Genomic DNA, 13,037 nt, shown 5'->3' with positions numbered 1-13,037 from the left:
AGTCAAGGTGATAGGAAATATCAGGAGCAGCAAGCCTTGACGGCAGTCAGGGGACCAGGACCTTTGGCAACAGCACATGGGAGGTCAATACTCACTCCATTACAGGCCAGGAGCTAGGTCCTGGGCAGTTTCAGTTGCAACTGGTCAGAAGGGTTTTCAAGAACAGGCCTCTTGGAGCTAGTGTCCCTATATCCCAAACAGGAGGCCAGAGTTCTGACCCTAGCAGATCACATTGTTGCCCTTGTACAGGCCAAGTCTTTAAGGCTCTTCTCAGATCACATCCCTCTTCTGTTTTACCACAGGTGAAGAAATCATCTGAGGAGGGCACGGGGTTGCTATATTTATGCTCAGGGCCCTCCTGGCTACTCTCTAGCCAATGCGGTCAAAGTTCCCAAGGGAGACCTTACTCACATATGCAGCACTTTCTGGGTGTTTTACTGTAAATAATTTAGAGTGCTTCTCTCTATCTACATCCAACCTGCCAGAATCCTTCTTCCCCTGGTCAGAACTTCTTGTGTCCACACATAGATGTGGCTATGACAAGGGACACACTTCCCTAGCGGTCACTCCAAGCCAGTTCCGGGCCAGCTCTTTGCTCCCACTTCGTTTAGAGTCAAGCTGATTAGGAAAACAAAGAAAGGTCTAGGTCTTAGTTACATCTGCCTGTGACAGGCTAGGCACCCTTTAAAGCTGAGAAAAGGGCTAGGCACAACTCCCAGCCATCATGCTCAGGATGAAAAACAACTCTCTATTCCCAAGCCCTTTGTTCACTGCATGAGAGCATTACATGCAACACCACAAGAGGGCCATTAATAATCAGGTGACTGGTAGAAAGGCACATTTTGCTTAAGCACAGAAATGACAACTTTTTAACAGTGCAATTTCTACAATAGTAAAATAAAATCTGACTTGACCACTATGTTGGATTTTAGATTACTATCAAATGTGTCCTTGAATCATGGTTCTAGATGTTCCCAAATTGAAGTTAAGCATAAATTGTTAAAATATAACCCAGTGTTTTATGATGGAGGTTCACTGACAAAATATTGAAAACCTAAATATCGTGATACAAAAATACTGTGTCAAATATATTTTGCACATAAATATCATTTTCCTATACTTATAATTGAAAATACAAAACTATTGAAAAAATATATATAGTTTCACACTATTATGATTAAAATCATAGCATGTGACAGTAATATAATGTAAATTAAATATATGTAAACATAATAATATATACTATAATCTAAACTTATTTAAACAAACACACACATATGTATGTATATGTGTGCACGCCTATTTACCCACATACAAAGTAAAACTATTATTAAAATGATAACTTTATTTACATTATAATTGATTTTGTGTTAATGCAAGAGCAAGGATATATATTATATATATATATTTATATATATATATATATATATATATAATAAATTAAAAACTGTAACAAATAATTTAGATTTTTGTTTAAAAATCATATCAATTTAACTACACATTAAAAGGTAAAAAATATAAAAAATACATTTTATCAAAAATATATTATATATTACAAACATTAGTAATATAAAAATAGCTGAAAATACATAAACATAATAATAGTAATAATATAATTTTAACAATATTACAAAAAAACAATACATTTCTTGGAATAATATATGTGAAATTCCAACACCAGCCTGTGCAAGAGTAAGGGAAGTGTTGGAGTCGGAAGGGGGAAAATTTACTACTTCCACTCCAATCTGTGCAACTGTAGGGAAAGCTTTAGACTCAAGAGGGGTAAAAATTACCACTTCCACTCCTGTCAGTGCAACAGTAGGGAAAGTACTTCACTTTAAACACATACCTTAATTTTATACATGAACCTATAAAACTAGGAACATAAAATTAAATATATACATTACAAAACAATTCTAATAATTATAATGTTTCAAAATAATTATTATAAGAACAAAATACTTAATAATTATTCCATTAAATTCCCACACTATAGTTGTACATTAAAACATATCTAAGTTAAAAAATATATAATATTTACACAATTTACATATGAAAATAAAAATAATGATAAGTAAACAATTTATAATGAATTCATCATGATGCATTTAACTTCCCGCCCTAAACCCCTACAAATCCAACAACCTGCACCCAAAATGTAAATTAAAAAATCTGAATAATTACACAATTTACATAATTAACATTTAACTAATAATAATTTATAAATAATTAACAATTAATAATTTAATTAACTTCCCACCCTATACCCCTACAAATGAAACAACCCACACCTTGAATATAAGTTTCAAAATTATAATAAACAATTTACATAATTAAACAATAAATGAATTAATAATTTATTACTAATTAGTCAATTATTTATTTAACTTCTGACCCTATACCCTCCAAACCCAACAACCCACATCTAAAATATAACGTAAAACATATTATCTACACAATATACATACTTAGTAATCAAATAACAAATTAATATTAACTTAAAAAATATATACATACATTATACTTAATTAATTTCCTACCCTGCACCCTTGCAAACCTCACAACCCCTACGAAACTATAAATTAATATTTTACAATTTAATTCAAAAGAGAAATAACTTAGAATTACAAACTGTATTTCAAAACATTAACAACAATTACATAAACAATAAAAAGCATAGAAAATTGGAAGATAATGTGAACACATAAACAACCAATTACATTTCCTTACTTAAAACATCGATATTTCTGTCAATGATTTTTTTTCACAATATTTCTCATAATGTTAAAAACTCAATATTTCTGTAATTCAATATTTTTTAATCGAAATTTTGTCTGATCACTATAAAGGAAGGGCCAACCTTGCCAAGGACAAAACAACATTATAGGTTTTTCACTGGAAGGACATGTAAAACTCTAAATATACATGCACTACTTTTCTAAATACCATGCACCCTGTGGAAATTTAAGTCCCACCCTAGGGGTGACCTAAAAGTAGTTAAAATGAAAGTTTAGGTCTTGCAAAAGTTTTTTTTTCCAGGATGAAGTGTCAGGTTAAGACAGGATACCCAGTTTACAGACTTGTTTTATAGTATTACTTTAGTGGGGGGTGTGGCCAAGCAGCCGACAATGGCAGACACATGATTGTATCTCTCCACAAGAGCCCGGACATTTATGATTCCTAGAGTAGCCAGGGTGCCCTCTGCCGGCACAATTGATCACGGAAGAGAGGTGGGATCGGAGGAACCTGTGCCGCCAACCAGCACGGGGCGAGAGGACAGAAGGATGGAGCAGCGGAGAGACAGCCTGGTCGCGGAGCAGTCCTGGGCGATCGGCTCCCGCATCTTACAAATACGGAGGCATGGAGCAGTCTGCCGGGATGTAGGCACTAATAAGAGGGCCCGGAGATTGAAGCCTAGCGGTGAATGAGGATAGAAGAGGCCGGACTGGGTAAATCCGCTCAGGCTACTGGAGGTGTACGACGCAACAAGGTGGGGAGAGTGGAGCCTGGATTGGAGTGCCCGAGAATCGGTCAAACGCTCCCCAGTACCATGCTGCCACTTTAAGCAGGACGAAGGAGAGGAAATAGAGATCCCCCCTGACCTGCCCAGGCCTGGAATACGGAAAAGCTGCACATAGGTGAGAAGGGAAGGAAAAACAGTGGTTGAAAGACACTGCCTGGGGGACGGAGGAACAAATGGACGTAATACAGCGAGGGGCTCCACCTGAGTGAAATAGCCACACTCTGAGCCACCAGAACAGACATCACATTGATACTCGAGGAATAAGAAGACTACACAAGATAGGCAAATAGAGCGAAGAATACAACCTTGACTAGGGCGGCAGACGTATCCCCTACCTGAACCTAAATACTGAGAGCTCAGGCACTAGCACTCCCTTCAACGCCAGGATAATATGGAGTGAACTCATAGATTACCCTATCTAGCGTTAAGGAAGTACACGACTAACTAGCCTGGAGACAGAGTCCATGGTCAAGAAAGTAGTCTGGGCACAATGGGGAAATCAAAAGTGAGACCCTCTCAGTCAATTTTTGATGGTTTGAATATGACGGAGACACTGCCAGACCAGACGGAGGGGCAAGACATCGTACCCACTAACATGCAATCTCAATTCAACATAATTTTGGCAGTAATCGTGGATACTAAAACTGCTCTTCAACAAGATATTGGGGCCATTTCAGTGGGCCTGGGGCTACTACGAGCGGAACATCGGAAATCGGTGGAAAGAGTGCAAGAGATGGAATGTGGCCTAGCAGCTATACAACCAGCTCAAGAAGCGATGACGTAGCAAGTAGCAGAACTGACAGACCGAGTACAGAGATTGGAACATCGTGCAGAAGATGTAGAAGACCGCAATATATGCAATACCATCCGAATAGTAGGGCTTCTGGAAAGAATAGAAGGAAAATATATGGTGGCGTACATTGACACTTGGCTCCGGATTGACATGGCCCCAAACAAACTCACACCCTTCTTTGCTTTGGTGCGGGCACACATGCACCCGGAGAGGCATGGGACTGGCTGGAGGCACATAAGGCAGGAATTCAATGGATAGGGAAGAAACAAAAGCAGCAAGATGAAAAACAGGGACCTACTGGGAAACGCCCTGGGTTTCGAAAAAAATGAACAACAACGACATGGAGAGAGAAGCAGCGATCAAAGCAGCAGCCGACATCACAGAACAGTGCAGCACGGAACTCCACTCCAGGATTGACGCAGGTGGCTCAAGAATGGACTCTGAGGCTGACAGAACAGACGCAGAAAATGACAGGTTACTAATAGTAACCCCCCAGTCAATAGAGGAACTGATATAACCAACTACAAAATTCCACTACATACTAGCATGAATATAAAGGATTGCCAAGCGCTCTGGGCTGAGAATATGAACACCCAACTCGGCGAGCAATACTAGAGGAGAGAGAAACATAGACTGCTGGAAACAAGGTCCAACCAGTAGACGAGGAAGAGGTAAACTCTCCCTTTTAAACAGGACACACCTGAAGTAGACTATCATGACATTAGACAGGCAGGAGTGACATGGCTAGCTGGGAACTGCTTCCAACTCCCACCCCCCCACAGCCATGTTCTCTGAGGAAGCACCTTGGAGCAGCGCAGAAGATGTGGTTTTGATCCCAAAAGTTTAATTGTTTGGGTGGAAATCCATTGCTGTTCGGCCCTGGCTCTGGAGAGTTCATTGTAGGATTTTGGTTTAAGTTTCAATGAAGCACGGATTTGGTTATTTGGTGGTCTTAATGGCTGGGCTGGGGCAAAGGGGGGCTACTTGACACGTTGTACTTTCTAGAATAACATGGCTATCACAACACAACATATTAATTGCATGAACTTAAATGTTTGAGGTCTGGGATCGGCAGCCAAACGTTACAAAGGCTACCAATACCTGCAGCGCAGAGGGGTACATATAGCGATGTTGCAGGAGACCCACATGGTGGGGGTAGAGATAGCCCAGTTGCAACTGATATGGCGAGGCCACCTTTATGCTACCTCTTACTCAGCTTATGAAAGAGGAGCACTACTCTGGATCAAACCAGGAGTCCTGTTTGAGCCCCTGTAAGAGCTCATTGATTAGGAGAAGGAGGTATGTACTGATTTCAGGCAGGTTATGGGGAGGGAGATCACCCTGGGTAGCATTTACCCACCAAATCAGGACCAACTAGATTTTCTTCATAATGTATCAGCAGAGACAGGCTAAATCCTGAGGGGTGGATTATTGATTGTAGGTGATTTTAATTGTGTCGATGATGTCCAACTAGACCGCTCGACTCCTTCATTACAGGGGGCTCCCGCTTTGAAATTGGCCATATGATTCAGGGGGTGGATAAAACAGTGGGCCCTCAATGACTTGTTGAGGCTCCAACACCGAAGGGACAGGGACTACTCCTACTATTCACACATGCATGATTTACATACCAGGATAGACAGACTATTCTGCTCAGCAGGGCTATGTCAAGTGGTGCAGGCCATGGAGTATCTGGGATGTACCCTTTCAGACATCAACCTTTTTTTCTAAGACTCGCCTGCAACCGCCCAGACCGGCAGTTCCACTCTGGAAGCTACAACAATCAGCGCTAGAAGACGATAGGTACAGGGAATCACTGGGAAAGGCCGTAGCAGATTACTTTGTTGTTAACCAGGGGTCGGCCTCATCGATTTTGGTGGAATGGGAGGCATTTAAAGTTGTGGTAATAGGACATTGCATGGGACAAACTGTGGGTGCACGTAGAGCACTGAAGGAGGAGTTGACTACCTTTGAATCCAAGATACATGACCTAGAAACGACCCAGGGGTCAGACCCTCAAACAGGGCTGCAATAGCTGGAAGCACACAAGTAACACAATAAAGCGTTGAACAGACTGCACAACATTGACTATAAAGCCTATATGGACCAAACCCATGGGGAGGAGGGCAAATCGGGCTGCTTATGTGCTTGGTTGATTCATCTGGAGTTGAGGGGCACTCCTATCACACACCTAACCACGGGGAGCATGTCTATACCCCAGAATTAATTAATGACAAATTTAGAAAATACTATGAGTCCATATATGGGAGGCCAGAGCCCATACCTGACACGAACCAAGAAGCGTTTCTAGACAAACTTCACTTGTACATACTTCCACAAGGGATACCAGAGGTGCTGGAAGGCCCAATTGCTGCCCTGGAATTATACCAAGTCATCAAGGAAATGGCCAAGGGTAAAACACTGGGGTCTGATGGCCTTCTGGTTGAATTTTACTTGACATATAGGGCTGCGCTGGTTCCCAAACTAATACATTGATATAATAAAGCAGGGGACAGAGGTAACCTACCAGAATCAACTAGGAGCGCATTAGTGGTCCCATTACTTAAGACGACGATCTCTGGGGCACCCGCCTCAGTATATCACCCACTATCTATGCTGAATATAGATTTTGAAACCCTTAGTAAGGATTTGGTGAATAGAATCCTTTCTCAAATGCCCACACTGGTCCATGAAGATCAGAATGGATTTATAACAGGCAGGAGCACTTCCTGCGTAGACTGTCTCTCCTGAATATGCCATTTTTAGGGGGCCAGACAAGGCTGCCCCTTGTTCCCCTTATTATTTGCATATCCCATAGAACCTCTGGCAGCCTGGTTCCAAGCAGAAAGGGATGCATAATGTCCTAATGGTAGATGGACACCGCCATATTGTCTCACTGTACGCTGACGATCTGCTCTTATATCTGGGGAACAATGGGAAAGAGTAGAAGAAGCTATTGAACAATTGGAAGACTTCGGCAATGTATGGCCCACGACTAAACTGTGCAAAGAACTGTCTTTTCCCCCATATAAAAGATACTCAACCCCCACCACACATACTGCTAGGAATCAGATGGGAGCCCTCCTCTTTTAGATACCTAGGTATTCAAATTTACCACGCCATGGATTATGTACATGAGGGAAACCTGGGTAGAACATATTGCTTGGTAAAAAGTTGTGTTTTTTTTGGGAGATCCCTAAAAATTTCTGTGATGGCTCAAATTGCAGTAACGAAGATGGTGGTGTTACCCCGCCTTCACTATCTGTTTGTTAATATACCAATTACTATTCCAGTGGGGTGGTTCTGCCGGCTGGATACATTAATTGGAGACCTTATATGGAATGGGGCAAGACAAAGAGTGTCTCGTGCGCCTTTGAAACGTCCCCCAGCGGACAGTGGATTGGGAGCACCGGATTATGAGTTATATTATCTAGCAGCACAATTACAGTGGATTGCTAAATGGCTTGGAGGGGTGTAGCGAGGGGGAATTGGACCAGCTGGGTTTGGACCCGTACCGTTATAGGTTGCAGCCGCGGTTGTTGAGAGCAGACATGCCAGTTCCAAACCCATGATTTTGATGGGAGCGGCACTATAAACTTGGAAGAGGAGCCAGGTGAGGGCTCCTAAGCCAGCTGCATATACACCCGAGCTGAATATAGTGGGTCTTCCACATGGCACACCAGTCTACTATTTTACAAGGTTGGAACTTCGAAGTTGGTCGGCTGCAGGTTTGCTGACAGTTGGAGACTGCTACCAAGAAAAATAACTTATTCCACTGGGAGATCTGATGGACATTCAAGATGTACCGGGTGCCCAATTTCTGACTTACAAGGCGGTGGCAAATGCGTATGCAGACCTATGGCACTACGGTTGCTAGGAACCGCCTAAGCATACAGTACTTCCCCTTCTCCTTTCACTTGGATGGGCTAGGAGAGTGATCACCTGGTTATATAGAGCATTAACTTAAGTTATACCACTAATGAGACTGAGAGGCAAATGGGAAGGTGTACTTGGAAAAGACATATCAGATAAAGACTGGAACAGGATGCTGGGCTATCGCAAGATTATCTCACGTAACCTGAGACTGCAATGTATTCAATTTAACTTCCTCCATATGACATATCTGACGCCACACAGGATACGGATAATTTATTGGGGGGAGGTTCCCGAGGCCTAGGAAGAGAAAAGTGGGGTCTCGATTCATAGACACAACATTGGCTTTGGAGAAGAGGTGCATCACAATGGCCTGGAAATCGGCCAGAGGTCCCAATTGTATCGCATGGGAAAAATATATCACAAAGTGCACAAGGGTTGAAGGGCACGCCTTTCAGAAAGAGGACAGTAAAGGGATTAGAAGGTTCCCTGTAACACATCTCTGGGATGGTATAATGGAGGCCTGGTTGAAACCAACTGTAAATGCCAAATTTTATACAGGGTAGAGCTCTGATTAAACACCCCAACTTATGGGGATAAACTGACTAGAGAGAGACTCTAACGGAGTAGTGACCAACAAACAAAACACTGGAAATGATGTAGGGGGAAACATATGACAACACACAGGCCACGAGAGAGATGTGGTGTAGGACGGCCCAGACTCAGGCACATTGCTATGTGTTGGCCTTGAAGGTCAGAGATCTCAGAACTGAAGCGATGACCTGATGAGGAAGACTAGATAGAATAAAGTGGCCCCTCTGCTGCCTGGCTTCCTGCCAACGCTTACAGGAGGAAAAACTGACTGAACAATTCCTGCCTCCCTTATTATCTGTTTTGTTCTTTTCTTAGTTTAATTTTGTTCCTTCGATTGGTATGCAATTTTAAAAACGTTCACTAGTTTATGGTACAGATCGTGATACATTATAGGAACTCTTCATCCCCCGAACAATACACAATCAGCTCTCAGAATCACTGAAATAGCAGTTATTACCCAACCAAAAAACCCCAATACCTAAAACACAAACGAGACAGGTACAGAACTACATTAAGGCCCTCATTATGTCCCACTTACCGCCATGCTGACTGCCGCGAACTTACTGCCACAGCGGCAGATATCCGTTCACAATATTATGACACACACACACCAATTCGTCAGTATTCAGCCACAGACACAAATCCGCCACACCAAAGGTTAGTGATAAACTGGCGGTATCCAAACCCACACTGTTACGGCAATAGAACTACGCCCACCACATTATGACCCACGAATCACCATGGCGGACATTCAACGGCGGTAAACCATTGGCTGTACATACCGCCGCGCTCAAAATGACACACACACACAAAACAATACCACATGAACAATTCAAACAACACATACCTGACACCCATACACACACCACAACCACACACCCACACCACTATAAAACACACACCCACATCACCCACAACCCTTTACCATTGCAAACCATTGCCAGTAGAGAGATATCAAGACCACAGACACAATCAGAGCCACACACTATACACACCTATACAGCACTCACGCACTCCGCATCACACACCCCAACACATGACCCAACACACCCTCATCTACACACCTCACACAATACCCATGGCACCACAAAGACACCCCCGTTTCACATAGGAAGAGCTAAGGGTCATGGTGGAGGAAATCATCAGGGTGGAGCCACAGCTCTTTGGAGCACAGGTGCAGCAGATATCTATAGCTAGGAAGATGGAGCTATGGCGTAGAATCATGGACAGGGTCAACACCGTGGGAAAGCATCCAAGAACCAGGGATGACATCAGGTAGAGATGGAACGACCTACAGGGCAAGGTACGTTCCATTGCAACAAGACACCAGATCGCTGTACAGAGCACTGGAGGTAGACCCCCAACTCCTCTCCCACAACTCACAGCATGGGAGGAGCAAGTCTTGGCAATCTTGCATCCTGAGGGCTTGGCCGGAGTAGGAGGAGGACTGGACTCTGGTAAGTCAATTCTCTACTACTATCACCCCACCCTGCATGCCACCACATACCCCCAACCTTACCCTCACTCCCATCGCTCCACCACTTGCCACACACCCCACCAATACATCTTACTTATCCCAATGCCAAGCCCTGCATGCTGTACCAATGCATGGACACTAATCACAGCCCTGCAGGGACACACATCACTAAAGCATGCACACCATAGAGAACTAACAATCCCACCATACACTAACATACAAAAGTGAAAGCTGGCAGTGCAAATCCAACCATAGAGGGGGAAGCCAGGGATGTACAATATGTCAGAAACAGAAACCATAACACATCATTTACATCCCAACAGGTATCCCAGCCAATGTCATCGGAGAGGAGGTGCCAGCACTATTCAGTCACCCAACTGAAGAGGCCCACAGTGATGACAGCAACTCTGGTCTTCAGAATCTGGATGACCAACCTGGCCGATCAGGGACCTCTGGACAGCTGGTTACCCAGGCCCAGTCACACACCACCATATAGCCTCCCCCATCAGGAAACACCAACACAGCACCCAAACAGCATACCCACACCTCTGTCTCCAGGACACATCAATCAGCAGTGTGTCCACCACTACAGGGACCCCAGGGCACACCTCATACCCAAGACAATCAGGGCCCTGGGGTCAGTGGCAGTGGGCACACGGTTCAGGGGGCAGAGGCACAGGCCAACAGGGAAACTGGGAGGAGTGCTGTGTACCAGGAGGCATGTGCAGAGATCCTGGGAGCCTATCAACATTCCCAGGACACGATGGGCCAGATCCTGGACAATGTGCAGGAGAACAGGCGGCTGCTGGAGGGACCGTACCAAGGGATCAGGGAGGACTTGCAGGCCATCAACAACACCCTGATCTCCATAGCAGGGGTGCTGGCAGACATGGCCAACATTATGAGGGAGGCAGTCACACAACAGCGGGCCCCTGCCACTATCCAGACATCTGAACAGCCTTCCACCTCAGCTGCCGCTAGTGGCCAGGAGGCCCCCCACAGGACTCACAGGCCACCAGCACCCCTCCCCCTGCAGGAGGAGAACCACCCATCAAGCGTTCCCTGTGATCCAGACAGAAGCCAGAGACGCTTGCCAATACCCCCGCCAGGAAATGAGACTCTCCTGATTCATCCTTGTGTCCCACTCTGTCACCCTGTCTACCTTGAACTGCCATTGCTCCCCTTCCTATGTCCCCTTGAACAATGCACCTGTGCTACAAACAGACAGGAACAATACCCTGGACTTTCCTCCATCATCACTCCATCCCCTTGCACTTGCCCCTTAATATTTTAGCACTTCAATAAAAACCCTTGGAAAAAAACAAAGTTTGGAGTATGTCATGTTTTTCAATTATGTATTCATTGAAACAGGTACAAACATTGCAATTCAGCTGTACAGAAAATTAGCATAGATTAATGACCTGTTGTTGGCTACAGTGATCACACCAGGAGTGTATGGGAGGTCACCAAAATCTCCAATATGAATTGCCAGAGGGAACAGTAAGTGGGCATAGAAGTGGGAAATATCAGCATGCCAGTGCCACAGAAATTCAAACTAATGTCATTGAAATGTGAAGTAACACTGTTCTACCTGTGTGTCACTGGAAGTATTGTCTGATCACTGATGTTCTGGTGTCCTCATCCTTATCCTCTGCCTCCTTATCCTCACTGTCCACAGGGTTCACTGCTAGCACACGGGCATCTCCAGCCTCCTCCTCCTGTAGGAATGGGGCATGGCGGCTGAGGGCCAGGTTATGCAACTTGCAGTATGCCACCACTATCTGGCAGACCTTCTTGGGTGAGTAGTACAGGGATCCACCTGTCAGATGGAGGCACCTGAGACTGGGCTTCAGGAGGCCAAAGGTTCTCTCAATGACCCTTCTGGTTCACCCATGTGCCTCATTATTACGTTCTTCTGCTCTCGTCCTGGAATTCCTCACAGGGGTCAGACGCCATGATAAGTTTGGGCAATCAGAGTCACCTGCAAATATTGAGGGACAACATTTAGCCACACACTATCCTATATGGCCCACACCATACCCATACACCAACATCTACTGGATGGGAACCAGGGCTCACCTATTAGCCACACCCTGTGCGTCTGTAGTTGGCCCATCACATTTGGGATGTTGCTATTCCTCAGGACAAAGGAATCATGCACCGACCCTGGATACTTAGCATTGACGTGAGAGATGTGCTCGTCCGTCAAGCACACTATCTGTACATTCATGTAGTGGAAACTCTTACGATTTCTGAACACCTGTTGATTCTGGCAGGAGGGGAACAAATGCAACATGGGTCCATCAGTCGCCCCAGTTATGTTGGGGATATGTCCCATTGCATAGAACTCGCCCTTCACTGTGGCCAAGTCTTCAACCTGGGGGAAAACGATGTAGCTGCACATTTGTTTAATCAGGGCAGACAACATACTTGTCATCACTATTGAGAACATTGGCTATGACATTCCTGCTGCCAAGCCCACTGTCACTTGGAAAGAACCAGTTGCCAGGAAATGGAGCACTGATAGAACCTGCACAAGCGGGGGGATCCCGGTGGGATGACGGATAGCACCTATCAGGTCAGGCTCCAATTGGGCACAGGGCTCTATAATTGTGGCACTGTCAAATCTATAGGTGAGGATAATGTGCCTGTCCTCCAGTGTTGCCAAGTCCGCCAGGGGTCTGTACACAGGGGTATGTCTCCATCTTCTATTCATCCGCAGTGGTAGGTATCTATGGGGCAAAAGAGTGAGGAGCCAGTCACAAACTGAACGATGG

Source organism: Pleurodeles waltl, chromosome 6 (genome assembly GCF_031143425.1).
Source record: "Pleurodeles waltl isolate 20211129_DDA chromosome 6, aPleWal1.hap1.20221129, whole genome shotgun sequence".
Lineage (NCBI taxonomy): Eukaryota > Metazoa > Chordata > Amphibia > Caudata > Salamandridae > Pleurodeles > Pleurodeles waltl.
Note: the sequence above shows the minus strand (reverse complement) of the source record.